Raw genomic sequence first — 21,448 nt, forward strand, 5'->3', positions numbered from 1 at the left:
TTTCGGTGTCATAACCATCAGACACCACATCGAATACGCTTTGGGCTATAGCGATAGGGTTCTAGATAAGAGAGCCGAAATATTTCTTAATATTTAAAAAAATGTATTAAAGAAATATTTACCATGGTCGTGGAACTCATTTGGTAAGAGCAGCATAGAGAATATGTAGGGGCTGATCAAACGAGACGAATCGCAGAGGAGTGGTCGCCACCATACATTAGTTAATTTGAACGCGATTAGGAACGAAACATTATACTTCAACTTAATGCAATACGAATTTTCAGCTCTAAACAACGCAGATTCCAAACAATAGCGGACATGCCTATGATTTCATAGTCGAAATCGCGCCAGTACGCTTTGCTGATGAGGTTTTGAGTTAATTTCAACATTTTTAAATGAAAAGAAACAAATTTATTGAAACCAAGGAAAACTTTACATCTCCATGCCCATTAAAGTGCTAGTAAAATATGTGACCCATGTTTGAAATCTAGCACGTGCATTCAATTTCTCGCCAGGAAAGTTAGCGCACCCGAGAGCACCCGCTTTTCGTCCCATTCCATCAATTGTCTTTCGCCTTTTGCAATGCTTTGCTGAGTTACTAGCATTTTTGTACTTTTTTTTTTGTGTGTGTTAATTTTCCTATTTTCACGCGCATATAGGTATGTATGTCTTGGCTGTCAGCAACCATCGGTGCCAACTGCAACTGCTTGCAAGGAAACCGTCGAGTACATGACAGTTTTCATGTTGTAAAGCAATTTTTACTGCCGCAGCAGTTTTCGGCCTGTTATGCTGGCGTATTTCACCATCTCTTTTCGTGTCATATTTTCTGAGCCTCGAAATTTCTTTACGTTTACTCGACTTCATTTTTTGGGACGTGCTTCTACCTGAACGTTATTTTGGTTGTTTTTTCTTCTGCTCACCATCTTTATTGCTGCTGTTCTTTCGTACTTCTTTCATGACCCCTTGCCTTATTTTTTCAATAGCTCTTTTGCTTTTGTCATCATTTTTTACTGCATAGCTGATAGGCGAAAAAAAAAAGTAATTGGCAGGAGGCCAGTTGTTGCCATTGCTTATTGCTTCCAGGCAGTAATTAAATTGCAATATTTTCTTTAAAATAGTATAACGTTTCTGGCTGAGTTGGTAAATTATTAGTTCGAATTGCCAAGCAAATAATAAATGCCTGCCTGAACTACTCATTTCTATTACAATTCACTGTTTATGCCAAAAATCTCTTTAATATCGCTTATTTAAATATTTCACACAATCGGGCGCACTTCAGCCAGCTGCGGCTTAATATTGACTTTTCGCCTTGGCTTATCCATTTTTCTGCAGCTGCCCAACTGTCATCAGCCAAACTTGCGCGGTTGCACTGCAGCGTGAGTCTCTCAACTATAGGGAAAGTTATTTTTGTTTATGACCGTTGAAAATAATTATGCCGCAAAGATTAATTATGCTGACATTCTCCTCATATACTTGTCATACGACGTGTTTATGAAATGTGTGTACTCACATTAGTATGCGTATTTTCATATGTATTTGTGTATTTGTTTCATAAAATGTGGTCCCAGGCGGTTAATTAGTCGGCTGAGAGTAACTGTCTCATCGCAAATCATAGCGCTATGTTAGTGTTACTTAGCGTCAATTGCAGCAGACCGGTTGTTGCGGACATTGTTTTGGTGGTTTGGCATGGCGTATGAGTAATTAAAATGCAAACTGCAGTGCAAAATGTCGCATATAACAAAATTGTAGTAAGCTTTCGGGGAAAATTAAAATTAGCAGATATTTAAGAAGCACATTAAATGAAAATATGTATTTAAATAATTTACTAAGCACTAGTAAAAACGGCTGGCGTTGCTTTAAAGTACACTTTAAAAAAAATCTAGTTTCGAGTTCCGTTATAAAAAAATTCAAAAGGCAGCTAAATAGGTGTATCTTTTTCGCAATATAAGTTATGAAATTTCTTAGTTTTGAGTAGCTTAAGGTAACTAACTATTCAGGCCTAAGTTATGTCAGTTGACAGCCACTCAACCTAACCTAATCTACATAGTTTAGTGACAAATTTGGAAAGCGTATGTTGTTTTTACAAAATGAGCTCTGCGTATGAAAAACGACTTGCAGCAGTGGACCCTAATGATCCACAAATGTCACGTGCATCTCCAGCAAAATATTTCCAGGAGTCGAAGATGTTCATAAATGAATAGGTGTAGTGGTATATTAAAGTTCAAAACGCTGACAAATTCCCCGGACAAGGCCAAAAATAAAACGTTACCTCACCAAAGTCAGGAGGTCGTTGATTTGTTCGTGACAAAACCAAACTTATCGCTACGTGAAGCTGAAGCAGTTTAAGGAGAAGTGGTGTTAATGTATCCAAAGATAAGATTCCAGGACGTCTATTTGCAGAAGACCTGACTGTCTTCCTAGAAGATTACAAAGCAGCTTTTCAGAAAGTTTTCCAGATCGATGTCATATATACAGATTTCTCTAAGGTAGGTAGTTGGCAGAGTTTTGCATGCAACTCATGTTAAGAAATGACCATCCCTTGGCTTCCATTCCATATTTCTCCGTTGGTTGAACTCCTATCTTTTGAATCGTATAAGGTTGTTTTTGACAATCATCAGTTAAATACTTTTTTTTTGTCATTTAAAGTCCCCAAGGTAGTTTTTGTTCTTTTTTTCATGGGTGTTGTGGTAGCGCGCTACCTTTAAGTGGTCCTTTTAAACCAGGACAAGCCTGTTGTTTCGTAGAAACTCCGCACCCCACGGGACAACCGCCAAGTATTACATTGTGGGGGGGATAGGCGAATTAGTCGCCGGTCATTCGTCGTAGACTTTCGAGGGTCCTTAGTTTTTAAATAGTATCTGCTATGACATCGCATGCTGCCGTCCATTTTTCCCTGCTTGCACAAATGTATCTAGATCGTAGTTCCCTTCAAATATGCGCCGAAGCTTCGATTCAGAGCGATGAAAACGCTTACATTCGAAGAATACGTGGTGAACGTCTTCTATCGCGTTTACCCCACAGTAATCGCAAGTGGGATCCGATTCATGTTTGAACCGATGGAGGTATGCTTTGAAGCATCCATGCCCGGTTAAAAAGTGCGTCAGTAAAAAATTCACTTCTTCGTATTTTCTTTTAATCCAGCTTCGTTAGTCTGGAATGCAGCGATGTGTTCAGCGGCCTTTCGTTGTTTTATTCCATTTTTGCTGCCAAATTTTAATATTAAATAGTTTCCCGTGCTACGATGCGTTGCGTTTCAGTGTCAGTCAATACTGCAGCTTCGTTTGCCAATATCTCTATTGGATACATTCCAATTCGCCGCGTCAACGGATTACCTTCCTTTTCTGAAACTAAACTCGTTGTTCGATATTCCCCTGGCTGAATCGAAGCGGTTGTCGATTATTCTCTCAAGTACTTTACCTGCCGAGTCGAGCAGGCAAAGCGGTCTGAAGCTAGACGGTTCCATGGGAGGTTTGCCAGGTTTGGGCAGTAGAACCAGTCTTTGTCGCTTCCATATCGATGGGCACGTTCCCTCCGTGAGGCATGTATTAAATAGGAATACGAAATTCGATGTTGCCTGGGCAAAGGCCAGTTTAAGTACTTGGTTAGGCACCCCGTCTGGGCCAGGAGACTTATTATTTTCAATTCTATTCACTGCTTGAAGAACCTCGTCTGCTGAGATTCTTGGAAACTGATACTCGTATGAGATTGGCTTCGAGGTTAAAGAAACTAACTTCCTTTGTTTGGGGAAATTTGTGTTTCCCACTTCATTGAAGAAAATTGGACATGTTGGTATGGATTCCCCAAGATAGTCGATTAAGTCATTTGTTATTTACCTTTTTATCAATGTCATGAAAAACTGCTTTTCATACGCTTCACTTTATGCTGACGTGCTTAAAATCTATTCTATTGTAAGAAATTCATTCGATTCACAACTTCACGACTCATACGTATTTCGAAATGCTACAACATTACTTTCGCCTAGGGTCATTGTCCTTTGTACATATCTTATTTTATCTCTAATTAACGCTGAAATTGTTGAAACTTTGGATTTAGGAGTTAGTTTTGACACAAAGTTCGCGTTGATATTAATTACATATTTTCAAAATCTTTTACTATATTAGCGCAACAATGCAAAAGTTATAAGTCCTTATACCCTAAATTGTTCCACACCTCAGTTGCTCGTTCCAAAACGGAATATGCATCCTTCACATGGAGACCTTGTCATGCTCGTCATGCATATGCTACAATTCGACTTGAACGTATCGAAAAAGTTGTGATTGGCTTTGTTCTACGTTCCCTTTGCTTTTATGACCCCATATTCTTGTATTATTCGAGATGAATGTTTATCAATTTGGAATCTCTACCGTCTTGGCGATCTTGGCGGTCTTTATCTTGCATTTTTGATATTATTCAAGGTGTTGTGGATTGCCCCTCCCTTCTGGAGCGAATCTATCTTAATACCCCAACTATAGCGCTTTGTAAATTGAATTTTTTCCATATCGGCTTTATAAGAACTTTGCATGCAAGGAATGAACCCGTCATAAGAGCTCTGATCGAATTTTATACATTACACAAATATTGGGATTGACTTTGATTCATACACTTTCATAAAACTACTTCATTTGGCCTATAAAAAATTTAATTTAGGAGGTTCCAAGTTTAGGGGCTCCATTCATTTGTGTTGACCGCCAATTTGAATGCAGTTTGGATAAATAAAATTTACCAAAAAGCATCATTGCTCTAAGCTGCGAAGATATTAGGAAGAACTAGCCAAACTTTGATTTTACAAGTAGACTATGATCCCAAGTATCGAAGCCAAAGATGTGTAAAATGGATACAGCAAGATGAGATTGAAATATTGGATTAGCCTTCACAGTCACCTGTTGCCCCAATTATGGACGCTCAAATAGTTACCAAAATAAATTCTGCTGCTTTAAAACCGATTATCCCCCCAATTTGTACAGAAATTAACTCAAAGAATGACTCAAATATGTCGCGCCATTAAAACTCATGCTGGTGACTTCACATTCTATTGAATGTAGAATGTGTGCTGAATTATGGCGTGCAATAAATGTTTTAAGCTCATACAATGCAGTTTATTGGAATCGATTTGGTCAAATAAAAGTTAGAGTAACTGCGGGTATTGTGGTATAGGCGGGTAATGTGGTATACCAGCTTTATTCGAAAACTAAAGACGTGGAAATAACGGGACCAAGTTAGATATTTCCGCATTCTCAGAATCTTAAGAAAGCGTGATTTGATTTGAGTTTTGCAAGGCATACAGTGAGTCAGTTGTAAAAAATCGCGTGGTCGTGTGGTTGGCATTTTTTTGTGCTCAGTGGAAAATTTCTAGCAAAACAAAAGAAAGGTGAAATACGAAAATGGAAAGCAAATGATATGAAAAAAGCTATCCAAGCGGTTAGAAAAGGTGAAATGGGTATTCTCTTGGTTTCCAAGACATTTAGTGTCCCCCATCTGCAGCGCATGTCAAGAAGCGAGAAATCCATCGAGGAGCTGTTGACAACTAAACTTGGCCGGGCTCCGATTTCAACAGCGGAAATTGAAAATGACTTAGTTAAATATTTACTAGAAATGGAGTCAAGGTACTGGGGACTAACACGCGCAGACGTGCGGTCATTGTGTTATCAAATTGCCACAAGAAACAACATTCCCAATAAGTTCTCCGTTATTAAAGAGTGCGCTGGCAAGGATTGGCTAAAAGGCTTCTGTAACCGACACCGAAATGTTCTGAGTTTTCGAAAGCTAACTGGAACAAGCGTCGACCGTGCACCTGGTTTTTCTCGAGAAAATGTTGATATATTTTTCAAATTGCTGGAAGAAGAAAACGCAAAACATAATTTTTCGCCTACTCGTATTTGAAACGTTGACGAAACCGGAATATCAGTAGTTCCTTCGCAGCAGGCACAAAAAATCGCTCGGAAAGGAAAAAAACAGATTAGAACAATGACTTCAGCTGAGCGAAGATCGCTTGTTACAGTCATCATTTGCTATGCCACATTACCCGCCAATTTCTTCAAGGGTTTGTTTCCGTCTTTTGCAGTACTTTCTTAAATATTTCTGAAACTCGCGGTTCTAAGGCTTTTGAAGCTAGGTTTATTTGAACTTAATAACGGTAGTATATTATTGATAAATTATCATTCAAATCAAATAAAATTTAACGATTTTATAGACGAAAATAAAATGGGTATACCACAATACCCGCAGTTACTCTATGGCGGTCGCGCTTCCACTAGTAAGACAACATATAACCTTCTGCTGTAACAGTAGGTAAACTAGTCGTGCAGAACACAAGAACTCACTAGACTAAATTTGCTGGCGACTAGCAACTGGCCTTTTACTCTGTTTGTAGCAACTGAAAAAGCAAGACTGGCGGTGAGCTGATACTTCTAACGATTTCATTCAAATGGTGCCATGGTGAGTGTTGTGAGTTGCACTCAAGTTCTTTCTAGCCTGTATGTAGGTTGAGTTTTTCGTTTAGCACAACGCTGGATCTCTCAAAGGGCTTATGAAATGGTAACTTAAAAGCATTCATTCAACTTTTCTCAGTAAGAGCGACTTTTTCCGAGAGTCGTCCGAGCAAAAACCCTGAAAAAATGTCACAAAAAGATTAGCCGCCCTACTATATAATAAATAAATATAGCCGTGAAAGAGCTAAGACAGATCTTTGGTTTCTCTACACTCCCATATCAAATGTAGTTCAGAATATTCCGAAAAGAAAAACCAGCTTCTTAGCTTTTCACCTTTCTAAGCTGAATTTATATTTGTTTGAGAATATCACTATTACTTTCACTACAACCAGTGAAGAGTCTTTAGAACTTTTACTCGAAACTCATTTTCCAGGCTGCTCAGATATTACTGGGCATGACTTGGAACATACGTTACGCTGTGGTGAAGTCAGAATAGACGGTATATCTGAGAATCGGCTCCGGGTCCAGATGGTATTTACCCAGCGGAACTGTAAAAGGCCGCCGGATATCTAGCACACTGGCTACTAGCAATCTTCAAAGGTTACTTTCTTTACGGTCATATACCTCTTAAGTGGAGACACGTCAAAATTGTGTTCATTCCAAAAGCTGGTAGAAACTTACATGCCTATCCAAAAGACTTAAGACCGATATCTCTTTCTTCTTTCCAATTGAATACTTTGGAGAGGTTGATAGCATTTCACTTAAGCCTATAGATAGAAATCTACGTCACAACGAAAGGGAAATAGGTAGAGACAGCTCTACATAACCTTATTTACACGGCAGAGAGTTCACTGCACCAACAGGAATTTACCTTAGCCGCTTTTCTTGATATTGAAGGGGCCTTTAACAATGTTGGGCAATTACTGCAGCACTCACTGATCTTGGGGGGGAACCGGGCTTGGTAGACTTCATTGGCAAAATGCTAAACAGCAGAATCATTGAAGCGAAACTAGGAGAATCGGTGGTCAGGAGATTGGTAAGTAGAGGTACACCGCAAAGTGAAGTCCTCTCACCGTAAAATAAACTTCTGTTAATACTGGAATCGGTGGGCTGTAAGGTGATTGCTTGAGCCGATGATGTTGTTATTGCTGTCTCTGGTAAATTTGTATCTACATTAAGAGACCTAATACAAAATGCTCTAGATATACTTTCTAGGTGGGCAGGAAAGTGTGGTTGAAGAGACAAGCCAGACAAAACCTAGCTCATATTGTTCACTAGGAAACACAGAATCCCTCAGCGAAGTCCAATTATGCTCAAGGGTTCCCTCTTGTGATTTCGGAAGAAACCAAATACCTGGGACCAAACATAGATAGGAAACAGACTTGAAAATCAAACATCTTAGAAAGAGTCAGGAAAGCGAGCCTAGCTTTTTATGCCTGTAAGAGGCATACTTTTACTGATTTCCTGTACATTTACTTTCCTTGATGTTTTTCTCTTCCCAACTATATTTATCTCAATCTGCCAGTTGTTCTCTCGCTGCAAATAAACCTTTTTACAAACTTTTGCATTGGCTTTTGTGTGCAAATATTATTGGCTCGAGGAGACATTGTATATGTATATGTGTGAGGGCATGTATCTATGCATATTGGCGCATGAATTTCCTTTATTTTTTAAATATTTACATTTATAATATAATATTATTTTACTATGTGTGCGCTTGCATTACTTGCCGCTTGAATGGCACACTAGCAAATAAATAAAAAGCAGACAAGGAGTAAATAATTCAGCGCCTGTGGGAAATTTTCACAATTTAATAACTCTTAGTGCAACAAATGCAACAAGCAGTCGATTTTTTAAACATATGAGAATTTCTATCAATTACAATAATATTTGCAATGCACTGGATATCGATTTTGTTTAAAGCTTGTTGTGAATAATAGATTACACAAGTATACAAAGTAAGGTGAATTCCAAAGCAAACAAATCAGTGACTCGAAAAAGCTATGAGTGTTCACTATGATGACGTTTGTAGTATTTTGCATCTGCCATATTAAATCCATAATTTTGAGTTTTAAAAAAAATTACACTAGGTTCTTAATTAGAGGCCCCAAAAACCCCCAAGTAGTCATTTCGTGAGCTTAATCCAGTTTTGGTTTAATAATTTGGAATTCGATCGTATTCACTGGACCTTAAAAGGTTGACCTCATTTGATTCAAAAATGCTTGTCAACAAATCAGCACCAATTTTCTCAAAACCTCGAACTAAAAAATCAAGTTCAGCTATCAAATATATATTTGGGGCCAGTAAAAAAAAAATGTTCATAGTATATGTATATTAGGCCGGGTCGATTTGTGGGGAGGCAAAAAAACCGCCCATTGCTCTGTGAAAATCATATTCTAGGGATCAAAATAAGAAACTTTGCCGAAGGAACCATACCTCTAAAACGAATTCTGATGTCCCCCAATTTGGGTCGCTTGGACGAGCGCTTACTTACTTAAACATTACGCTCCTTGTGAATTTCATCAGCAGAATGAAGTGGTTAATGTAATTAGTCACCGTTTGGTTATCATCCTCCTTCTTTACCTTCTTCAGTTTTTGTTTTGTTTTCCCCCTATGTTTTTTCTTTTTCCTCTGTATGGGATCACAATGAATGAATTGCATTCCTTGTTTAAGTGAGCCCGCATTTGTGCTGCCATTTATCCTAATCTAACCTAAGCTAAACATTATTGAGATCCCGCAAGATTCATGCTCCCTTTTTATGTGCAAAGACTAAATTTCCGTCCGTCCTTTTGATGTTACAATATATAGGTTTATTAGATTCCAAATATGAACAGCCAATATAAAATTTAATTTTGCTAAAATGTGCGCGCTTTAATAAGGATTGAATTAGCACCTCCTTAATTATTATTTTTTCTTTTTATTTTTTGTTTTTGTTTTTTGAGAAAATGATGATGAATCCCATTACAAATTTTTCGTTCAAAATATGTGTTTCTCCAGTTTTATTTATTTTTTTTAAATTTTTTTTATTTTTTTATTTCTTTTTTAATCTGCTAAAATTTTGTATTTCCTGTTTGATCGGTCCTTGCTCAATTTAGATATCTAATCTGAAAAATAGTGGACGTCATTTGAGCTAATAATACCTCTTAGAACTGCTAGATATCTATTAAGTAGTCGAAGTTCTACAAGCATGGTTGATTATCAGGTTTGGCCAACCAAAGCAACATTGTAAGATTAGCTGTTGCGTCACAGGGGATTTGAAAGAGAGAAAAGCGAATGAAATGAAAACAAAATGTGTTAAGTGGGATTAGTTAAATACAACCAGTCTTCCAATCAGACGGCATCGAGGGAACATCGGCAGTGGCTGCGCTGATTTTGATTCGTAAATGATCACCACAAACTACATTTTTGCCAACATTTGTTGTAAAGGAAATAAACTTTTACGTCAGCTGATTCCTTCAAAATCGTTGAGAGCCTGTTAACGGTCTGATGTTGGCCACATCTTTTGTATTATCTCCGCCGTGGGAGTTTTCAATCCATTTATCTCATATTATTCCCTCTAAACTGCATTTTATTTGTTTGTTAAACAAAAAAAGTGGAAAAATGTTAACCCGTCATTTCCTGATGTGAACTTTTATGTAACTTTGATGAGTTACTAGACAGGTACCATATAAATACGAGAACATATATGAATGCTAGAAAACAATAATAAAACTTCGCTCGCCACGTTCAACTAACAAACATGCATATGTACATCAATAGTCGGAAACAGTTTAAAAATGATGCTCTCAGCTGCGAAATCGTTTGCCACTAGCCCACCACCCTGACTCGCTATTATATCTGTTACATTTACGACAATTTTCACTAACCTGTGCCCTACTTTCATATCCACTCTTCAATGCATATCTTTTTCAAGTTCAATAGAGCGCATAACTTTCATTTTAAATACTCTTAAAAAGCGTATATGCCCACACACCCACACGCACACATCTGCAATTTGTTTTTAGAATCGTTTTCACGTTAGTTCTTGTCAAATAAATCCCGGAGCGTACTTTACGATATTCCCCTTCCGCCTTGTGAAGTGTTTGCGCCTCCACTAACAAATTCGCTTTGATTTAGCAAGTTTTACAACAAGTATTTCGTATGACTACAAAAGTTGTTTTCATAAAATATACATACATACATATATGTGTATGTAAACACACGAGCGCATATGCATGTAAAGTTATGTAAGAGGACTGTTAAAATTTGCAAAACTTGCTTTCATTGCTACAGAGCTCCGTTTTCTACACTTTGATTTACACCGCCCGAACTCATTGCCGAAGTTTGTCTAGCGGATCTGTTGCCGTTATTTAAAACTCAATCTGCATATTTTATTTGCATAAACAAGTATTAATACCAATAAAATATTTCTTAGAGTTTACTTCAATTCATTTTTCTACTACAAATACAAGTGAATGTTTATAAAGGGTCTTCCAAAAGTGTCGCCTACATGTCAAAAGTGAGTCAATCCTAGACGGTACCTTTTTTATGTTATCTTTGGCATTTGCCATAACGCAAAATGCATAATTTTTTTGATGGAAATGATCAGCCGAATGAGTCGACAATTCAAAGGTTAAGCAAAAAATTCCAAGACACTGATTCTGTCGAGGATAGAAAAAGGATGGGCAGATCAAAAACTGGCCGTTCTGTTGAGAATATTACTGCTGCAGCCCAAAGTGTTTGGTTTTTTGCATTGGTTGGTTAAGGCCTTAGTTTTTGCCTTATGCGCTAGATTGGAATCTTGTTGAAAGATTCAACGTTATCCATCGCAGAGAGCACTGCTCAACTGCTTCACCCCGCCTTCTAAGACATGCTCCTAGTACACTTTTGCCCCGGTCTTAACCTCTTTTTTGCAGAAATGAAAAGATACTCCCACAAAACCATTTCGGAGGCTGGATAGTGGTCTCGCTGAACCCTTGGCACAACATTTTATGTGTCTTTAAAAGTTTTAATATAGATTTGTGGTTTTACTTATTAGTAACTTCTTCAATACTGAATATTTTTTCATCTGGGAAAAAAATATTTTCATCGCTATTGAACGCGTGCCACCGAAGAAGTTGCTTGCATCTGTCAAGTCTTATTTTCTTCAAGCACTTTGTCAGAAGTTGACCAGACGAGCATCTCTTATTAGTCTCGACATGGATCTAGTCAATACATTCATTTCTCTAGACAAGATTTTCTGCTTTCTAAGGGGATTTATGCGAATTCTTTCTCGAACGCCTTTTATGGCTGCAATGGTTCGAATTTTTTTCTATCTGTCACTTCAGACGTTTGGGAAAAACGATTGATCGTGAGGCTAGCAATCGAGTATTTGTTAAGTTTTTTTCAGAATTCGTAAATCGCACTTGCACTTTTGCCACACTTTTGTAATGCAGTCACTGCAATACGATTTTCCTTAGCTCCCCACCCCATTGTCAACAAGCGAAATTTGCCACGAAACTGAATACAATTTATAAGTAGACAATGCATACAAGTAAAAGCAAAAATAACGGAACTTTTTCTGAGAATTCGTTCTCGCAAAATTTATGGCGAGACCAAGTACTTACTGTTTTTTTTTATTTCTATTTACCTATCATTTCTGTTTGCTTACCTATTACTCACTCCAACTCTCCACTTCCTGTTCTTTCGTTTCCCCTATTCTTCTTCTCTTAGTTTAAGCACTAATATAAGGATAGAAAATAATAAAAATATACACGTAAATTGTTGCATCGGACGAGTGCGATTTTAAAGTTCTTAATTTCGCTACAGGCAATATTCTTGTAAATTTCGCTCGTCCCAAATTTAAGTATTAATAATTTAGTATTGTCACAAACTAGTACCGATTTTCTACTGGTCTTCGCAGAATCTTATTTGCTCTCAGCGTTGTAGTACGGCTGCGAACTCTAAGCTAAAATAGATAGTCAATGCAAAAAAAACTCAATGTAATTTATAATAATATCGCCAAGTTTATATGTAATGCTGGAGATAGGGTACTGCATTAATGGCAGATGATATATTAAGTAAACAAACTGTACGAAATCGAACAGAAGACGACCAATATTAGAATTAATAGAAGACGAACAGTTGAAATCGAACCATGCAGAGTATAGTCGAGTCCCTGCGCTATAATAGTCATTGTAATTTTCATCAGACCTTCTATTATCACTATATATTCTTTGTATTCATTAAAATCGTAGTAACTGTTTAACTATGCCATAAAAATAAACTATTAATTAAATAAAATATAATAAAAATTATCATTATAAGCTCTCTAAAAGCTCGCAAGATAGTCTCTGAAGACCCTCCGCATCTCAAAAATCGTCTTCAAAAAACTCAATCATCACGACTACAACACTTGAAATTGAACTCTGTAATATCTGAACGTCAGCTTTTCGTCTATATCCGTCCGCCTATGGAACGAACTACCTCTGAAGCTCTGGGCTATTAAAGATACATTGCACTTTGAAATAGCATCACAAACCAAAATAAATAGCATGCAAAGTATAATTTGTTCCATTTAATCCGAATCATTTTGTATCTACTCTACTTGGCAAAAATTCTTGTATTGATCTCTCTTATCTTTCAAATCTTACGTTTCATGAATAATATATGTAATTTAATTTAATTCAATTCAATTTAATTCAGTTCAAATTGTATCAATTTTAATTTTAATGCATTATATTGTACACAATTAGTATCTTACACTGAATTATAAGCTGTGTTTTTTGTGTTAAACTTCTCCCTTTCTAGGACGTAAAAGTCATGGTTCTAGGCAGGCATATCAAATATCATGTTTTCGTTGCGAGAAGGATTCAAAAGCGAGAAGATCTGCAAATTGTTTGTGTAATGCTGCTTCAGCTTATACACGCACAAAAAACGTTCTGGCTAATAGCGGCAGGTAGGAGCATATAAACTTCACAGAAACCAGGTTACTTTTTGTGATGGCGTTCACCAGTTATACGCTTAATTGTTATAAACTCTCTAGAGCTAAAATGTTAGTTTTTTGTCAAAAACTCATCTTATGCAAAAACTACCTTTTTCCTTTTAATAACCTCAACATCAAAAAAAATCAATTGGTATGCCTCTCGGATGCCATCTTATATGGCATACAGCCCCTAGGTCAAGTTCCCATCAAGGGTAGCATACATTGAATATGTAATGACACTACTCATCCGAGACTTTGTTTATTTTTCATTGGCAGGCTTTGTATGTGACGGGTCCCAAGCCCAGCCACATCCAGACATCCTGTGCTGCTTCGCCTTTCACACTTAGCTTTCTCTCGACCGGCTGTTCTGAAGCTTCCCAGAGATACTGGGGCGAAGCCCGGAAGTTGTGGGCTGTTTGGACCGTATGCAGAAGAATCGTCCTGGGCACTCCCAAGTGATTGGCGATCAGGGACTTTCCCCACATGCGTCGACTTCTACACATAAAACTATTCTCTTGGAATAAGTAGGCAATTGAGTAAAGTCCTCTCTCGACGAGCAAAACTAACTAAACTTTCTAAGACTCTCAACATGCCCGCCCTACCGAATGACGCAGAAACATGGACGATGAGGATAGATAGATTTTTGGATCTTTGCACATTAGCGACGGTGAGTATCGTAGGCGATGAAGCAGGTAAGTAGGTAGGTAAGATGGCAAGAGTACCCCAGGTACACTACAAGTAGCACTTACGTGCCGTTTTGATACCATAAAGTGGACCACTACCTGTGAAAGGATTAAGGGAGGAGATAAGACCGTCTACAGCCATCCAGTGCTGTTGATGTAGCGGAGGAGAGAAAAGGGATATAGGCTGGAGAATTTCATCAAGTCCTCCCCAAAGGGGACGCTGAGGAATCTCAAGCGCCTAGCCGCCAAAGCCGGACATCTGCAGAGAAAGTGTTCCACAGTCTCTTTCTCTGTAGGATCCCCACAGCTTCTGCAATGGGGGATGTACGGAATTCCAAGCTTCTCCGCGTGAGTGCCGATCACCCAGTGGCCAGTGATCACCGCAATGAGTTTGGAAATTGAATGGCGGGGGGTTCCCATCACCTTAAGCGTTCTGTTTATATCGTATTGAGACCATAGTGCTTTTGAAATGGCACACGATGAGACAGACCTCCATCTGTCTTGCGCTTTTCTTAGAAAGAAGTTGTGCAGTTTCCCTTTAACGACGACCAAGGGGATACCGATGTCTGAGAAGAGGGCAGCTGGATTCGGTTCTGCCGCCCCCTTCCTGGCAAGCTCATCGGCAATTTCATTTCCCTCTATATTCCTGTGCCCAGGAACCCAGATGAGGGAAATGTTTCCTGCCCGTTCGAGGCGTTTAAGTTCCTCCTTGCAGGAGTTCACGAGAAGAGAGCTGCAATACGGCAACGACAGTGCCTTTATTGCAGCTTGGCTATCGGAAAAAATTTTAATGTCTCCCTCCCAACAGCGATCCCGAAGCATTTTCCATGCCTGCAGGATCGCGAAGACCTCTGCTTGAAAGACGCTGCTTGTCTCCGGCAGTTTATAGGAGACCGAAATGCTGGCTGATTTGGAGTAGACCCCCGCTCCCACTCCAGACTCCATTTTGGATCCGTCAGTGAAAACAGAGGCATCTATATCCGCAACAACTCTCCCCTCTTGCCAATCTTGCCCTCAAAGCACAGTTTGCGGATGGAGAGGTCGGTGCGAATATCAGAGAAGGAAGGGGAGATCTGATTCAAGATGCTGCTATGCCCTACAGGGAGTTGTCTCCAAAGGCCAAACTCCTTCAGTCTAATAGCACTCTGAGCAGCAATGGATTTAACCTGCAGATCCACAGGAATTAAGTGGAGAATAACGTTGAGCGCAGCGGAGGGACATGTCCTACAGGCACCAGTGATGCCTACACATGCAGTTCTCTGCACTCTCTCTAATTTAGTGAAGTTGTAGCCCTTCTGAAGAGCTAACCACCAAACTAGGCAGCCGTATGTCAAAATTGGCAGAACCACTAAGTTGTACATCCAAAGTACGACACGTGGCTTGAGGCCCCATTTTTTGCCGAACAGTGGAGCTTGGGGTCAAGTATTACACCAAGATACTTGACTTCCGATGAAAGTGTAAGACACTGGTTGTTAAGTCTAGGAAGCTTAAAAGGTGGAGGCTTGTATTTTCTGGTGAATAGCATCAACTCCGTTTTGTCAGAGTTGACTCTGAGACCGCAACTGGCGGCCCATCTGCTGAGTGTAGCCAGTGCACCTTCCAGAATTTCAGCCATTACTGATGGGAAGGGACCTGAGACCATCAGGGCCTAGTCATCGGCCTATGCTACCACCTTTAGCCCCCCCCCCCTGTTTAAGCGGGTTAAGGCTTCATCTACAGCTACTAGCCAAAGGAGAGGCGAGAGGACGCCGCCCTGCGGTGTGCCCCTATGTACGAATCTGGTGATTCTTGCCCCTCCTGCCACCGCATTTATTTCCCTACCACCAAGCAGGGACGAGATCCAGCGGTAGATAGGTCTTTCCACCCCTAGCCTTTTTAGAGCCGTGACAATTGACTCCGCCGTAATATTATTAAAGGCGCCCTCTATGTCTATAAAGGCCGCCAAAGTGAATTGTTTCCCCTCCAGAGATTTCTCTACAGTCCCTACTACCTCATGTAAGGCTGACTCGGTAGATTTCCCTTTCAGGTAAGCGTGTTGGGCTGGAGAAAATCTGGTTTCACAGTGCTCTCGGATGTGACAGTCGATCACTCTTTAGAACACATTGAGAATAAAGGAGGTAAGACTTATAGGTCTGAAGTCCTTGGCCAGGACGTGGCCCCTCCTTCCTGCCTTAGGAATGAAGATAACTTTGGTTTTCTTCCAGCTAGCAGGAACGTGGTTCAGCGAGATACACGCCGAGAAGATCTTTTGAAGAACGGGAACCACCACGGTCTTAGTCTTCTGAAGCATTACTGGCATGATACCATCAATGCCTGGAGATTTGAAAGGGGAAAAACTCTCGATTGCCCAGTTTATTCTGTTGACGGACAAGACCGGTGTCAGGGACATCACAGGTAACCCCTCCTGCCGGTTCGCGCCTTCGTTACAGACCGGATCAATAAAGTTTTCCGGGAAATGGGCATCAATAAGGATTTTTAAGGATTCGCCTGCAGATTCAGCCCACTCCCCGTTCTCTCTTTTGACAAGAGTTTTACAGGAGTGGTCCTTGGATAGGGTCCTGCTGAGCCTGGCCGAGTCTCTTACGGATTCGATGGATTCGCAGTACTCTTTCCAAAAGTTGCGCTTCGCATCTCTAATGGCTTTCTTATAAGCTTTCAAAATTTCCCGGTAATCTGGAAAGTTCCTTATTTGGTAACATTTGTTGAAGACTCTCCTAACCTTCTCTTTCAAGTCGGTCAGCGTCTTGCTCCACCAGGGAGGAAAGTCTTTCTTGCTAAAGGATACTGGACAGGCCAGGCGATGAAGCAATGAGCTGTAGAATTTTACGGCGACATGGGCATAGCGCAGCGAATAAAGATCCAACCGCTTCGTTGGATGGATATTGTCGTCCGAATGGATACAAACTCTCCGGCTCTGGATGTATTCGTTGTGTGTTGTAAACGGTGGTAGCAGAGGAATAGGGAGGCCTCCTTTGCGTTGGTAAGAGCAGGTGGAGTAGGACTTGGCTTCACTTGGTGTGTCCAACGGTCGGCGCCGGTTAGCGTTAACTCTGCTTTGAATTTATTTTCCTTTGTAAAAATTTTACAAAGTATTAAAAAACCTTTTTTAAAACTACTTTTGTATGCACCTACGGTATGGTATTCAATGTACGAGTAATATGGTATTTGTGAGATCTTTTTTATAAAAAATCCACAGAAAAAAAATGTTTTTCTTTTAATTTCACCATTCGCTGCTGCAATTTATTCGAGGTATTACCAAAGCAAGCGTGTAAGGCAACAAGTAATGGACGCCATAAATTGAAACACAAATAACTACAGAACAAATTTGCCATCTGTAAAAAATTCAGAGCACGTGGTTTCGCTTTTTAATGGCCGCAAGCGCTGCGCTTTTGTAATGCATTTCGCTCGTTATTTCCTTGGAATAATTCGTAATTTCGCTACTAGAAAAAAATTGTTGGCATAACGTTTAACGGTAATAAATACATTTGATTTGGAGCTTTGCCAACACCACTTACCTACTGCTGTGCATAAGCACACACACACACATAGATATAAAGCATGTATGAATTCCTATGCAGCTTGCCGCTGCTGCTCCAGGCATTATGCTGTTGCGTTTTTTTGCTGCAACATGCCACATATTTGGAACATATTCCCGGCAAAAATGAAAGCCAAAATTTACAAAATATGGTGAAAGTGCTTTTGTGCGGAAGTATCAAAGAGAAAGAAAATTGAATTTGGGAGTGGAAAATAGTTTTTTCGGAAGAATAAATTCAAATTGCAAATATAAAATTAGTATAATGCGAGGAGCGGTTTGCCCATATATGACTGCCATTCGTCTATTCAATGGGTATGAATGAGAATAGATATTTTCGAGATAAACATTCAAATTTATTAGTTATCGAGAAAGATTTGTCGCTAGCGAGTATGGTTATGCTGTGGGCAAAAAGTAAGGTGAATTTATTTGTCAAACTTCGCGGGATTAAAATTTCGCTCTAGTTATTTTTTTCATGAGTTGCCCGCACTGTTAATAACAGCTGGGCCAACTTTCATGTGAATGTCATTATCAGTAATATATTTACGCTTGTGTTTACCAACGACCAAAAGAGCATTTTTCGATTTTTACAATGTCTGATTTGATTGAGCAGAGAAGTGCCATCAAATTTTGTTTGCGGAATGAATTTTTGGCTGCGGAAACGTTTAGTATGTTGCAAAAGGCATTTGGTGATTCGACCATGTTGCAGAAAAATGTTTATAAGTGGTACAAAGACTTCAAAGACGGTCGAGAACGTGTTGATGACTTGGAGCGCTCCGGACAACCATCGACGTCAACAGATGGCCAACACGTCAATAAAGTGAAGGAGTTTGTGCTCAAAAATCGTCGGTTGACTGTTAAAGACCTTGCTGATGTGATCGGAATATCAAAAGGATCTGTGAAAACCATTTTGAAAGACCATTTGGGCCTACGAAAAGTCAAATCCCGTTCGGTACCGAAAACTCTCAATTTCTTGGAAAATGTCGTCGCGTTGATGTGTGTGAAACAATGCTTTCAGACTATCAGGACAAGCTCAAATGCTTCATTACGGGAGATGAGACTTGGTTTTATGCTTACGACCCTGAAACAACCGACCACTCAAGCGAATATCGTGCTAAAGGCGAGGGCAGATCGAAAAGAGCACGTCAAAGTCGTTCAAAAATAAAGGTCATGATAACAGTTTTTTTCGATTTTCGTGGTGTGGTGCACTATGAATTCCTTCCACCTGGCCAAACTGTTAATAAGGAATATTATTTGAGCGTTATGCTTCGTTTACGTGAAGCAGTTCGTCTAAAAAGACCACGCATATCGTTCCGCAACCACCGTATTCGCCTGATTTGGCTCCGTGTGACTTCTGGCTATTCCCAAAACTCAAGAGACCACTCCGGGGATGGCGTTTCGAGTCGATTGAGGAGATAAAAGCTGAATCGAAGAAGGTGCTGATGGCTATACCAGAAATGGACTATTTGGCTTGTTTCGGGGATTGGAAAAATCGTTGGCATAAGTGTATTTCATCGAGAGGGGATTATTTTGAAGGGGATGAAATTGATTTACAAGAATAAATAAAGATTTTTCATTTTCCAACCAAATTCACCTTACTTTTTGCCCATAGTATACATATTCTAAAATATAAAAATTAATCGCAAAATGTGTTGGTAAGCGCATAACTCAACAACGCATGGACCAATCTTAACAATCCTTTTTTTTTAATGTTCCTTGAAGTCCAAAGATGGTTTGTGCGGATCATGTGTGTACGTGTTCGCGTTGGAGGATCTAATGCGTTCACACAAAAGTGATAATATCGTGAACCCGACCAAATTGAAAAGTCAAAAAATGTAAGAGCTATAGATTTGATTGGCCTCGCAATATTCTTTCTTTTGTTTTAGTTTCAGAACGAGTTAAGGAATGATTTCATTCACAAATAATAAATAAAAATATGTACGTAAATTCTAAAAATAATCGTGCAGGGCAAACATATTATGAGAAGAACAAAAGACAAACATTATTAATTAATCTAGAAAACCCATGTTTCTCACATAGTCAATTGTATGTTGCCTGTTCCCGTGTTGGAAAGCCATCAGATTTGTTTGTATATTCACCAGGTAATCAAACAAAAAACATTGTATATCGTAAAGCACTACAATAAAAATAAAACAGATTTTTGGTAACAATTATGATTTACTTGATTTACAATAAAGCGATTACTGAAAATACTTATATACGTTTTATTTCATTATTCTTTATTATATCGGTTATTAACCCTATGTTAATAATAATAATAATAAATAATTAATTATCTCTATGTTTTGTCATTGAAGTACCCATTTTATAAATATTTGTCACCTTTAGGTTCCCACTATCCGGTTAGATTATGTTTCAATCAAGTTTGAACCTTAAGTTCCCCTCTTAGTTTGAAGCCCTCTGGCAAACATCCCAGTCGGGGCTATTAGTGGGTCCCAAAAGGGTGGCCAAAGTTCATGGAAGCGAAGATACTTAGGTCACCCGCGTTGACCCTTTTCTTTAATTCTCCTGAACAGAACCGTCACCATGATGATTGGGCGGTGTTTGAGGGTCAGCAGAGTAAAAACGTATTAAGGTCGAAATATAAACTGCCACATTCAAAGTCTATTTGACTGAACGAAGTCTGTCGGGTCCGCTAGTATATTATACAATTGGCTCGTACACGCTATGGTGTACGTCTTAATGTTGTTCCACAACAGTTTCAAGCCGACTTCGAAGGGCAGATATTTTTTATGAGGAGCTTTTTCATGGCAGAAATACCCTCGGAGGTTTGCATTGCGTATCGAGAGGCGACCGCTATTAGAAAAAACTTTTTTTCAGTTTGATGTTTCAGCGAGATTCGAGCCTACATTCTTTCTAAATTCCGAATGGTAGTCACGCACCAACCCATTTGACTACGGCGACCGCCTATTAGATTAAATACATACATACATAATTGGCGCGTACACCCTTTTTGGGTGTTTGGTCGAGCTCCTCTTCCTATTTGTGGTGTGCGTCTTGATATTGTTCCACTGATAGATTACGATAAGATAAACAAAGAGGATAGTAGGAGGAAAAAACTTGTTTGAAAATACAAAATTATAAACAAGCCTATACATCTTCATCTGCTCATCATCGGATTTCGTCAAATTTACTGAGAGCCGAGCAACGGTAATGGAAAATATTCCAGTATTTCTTGTTTAAGCGGTTACATGGGTTTCGTCGGGTAAATAAATGCCTATTTTCAATATTTTTTTTTTCTATGTAAAAAATTATTTATTTAATTCAAACTTTTTTCTGTCTTATAGATACATATTTAAAGAATAATTTCTGAAATTTTCAGAAAAAAAAAATTAAAACTCCTCCATTGTGACGTCATTTCCGGTGACCCCTCGGAAAAAAGGTGCGGCCGCGGCAGGACAGGATTATCAAAAATTAAAAAAAAAAACCACAATAAGTGTTTTAGTTAATACCATAAACTCGTGCTTGAACGAAGGAAAGAAAAAAAAGTAAAAATTGGATTTTTGGCAGGCATTTTTCCAAAAAAGTGAACATTTCGGTAAATTTTGCTTGAAATTTTTTTTTTAAATAGTTTGTAATTGAAAAAAAAATCCTTCGTCCAAGCACGAGTAAATTGTATCCCGAACACCTCTGTAAAATTTCCACCAGATCGGTTGAGTAGTTTTCGAGAACATTTGACAACCGACTTTGAAAACACGGTTCCGAGAAAAACGCGTTTAAATTTTGAGTAACAATAAAAGTGGCTTGAAGAGCATACCTTCCAAAAGCTATATCTCCGAAACTATTATTCGGATAGACTTCAAAATTTAGGATAATATTCCTGAGATGTTGTAGAAATTAA

This window comes from Anastrepha ludens, chromosome 5 (assembly GCF_028408465.1).
Source record: "Anastrepha ludens isolate Willacy chromosome 5, idAnaLude1.1, whole genome shotgun sequence".
NCBI classification, from domain to species: Eukaryota; Metazoa; Arthropoda; class Insecta; order Diptera; family Tephritidae; genus Anastrepha; species Anastrepha ludens.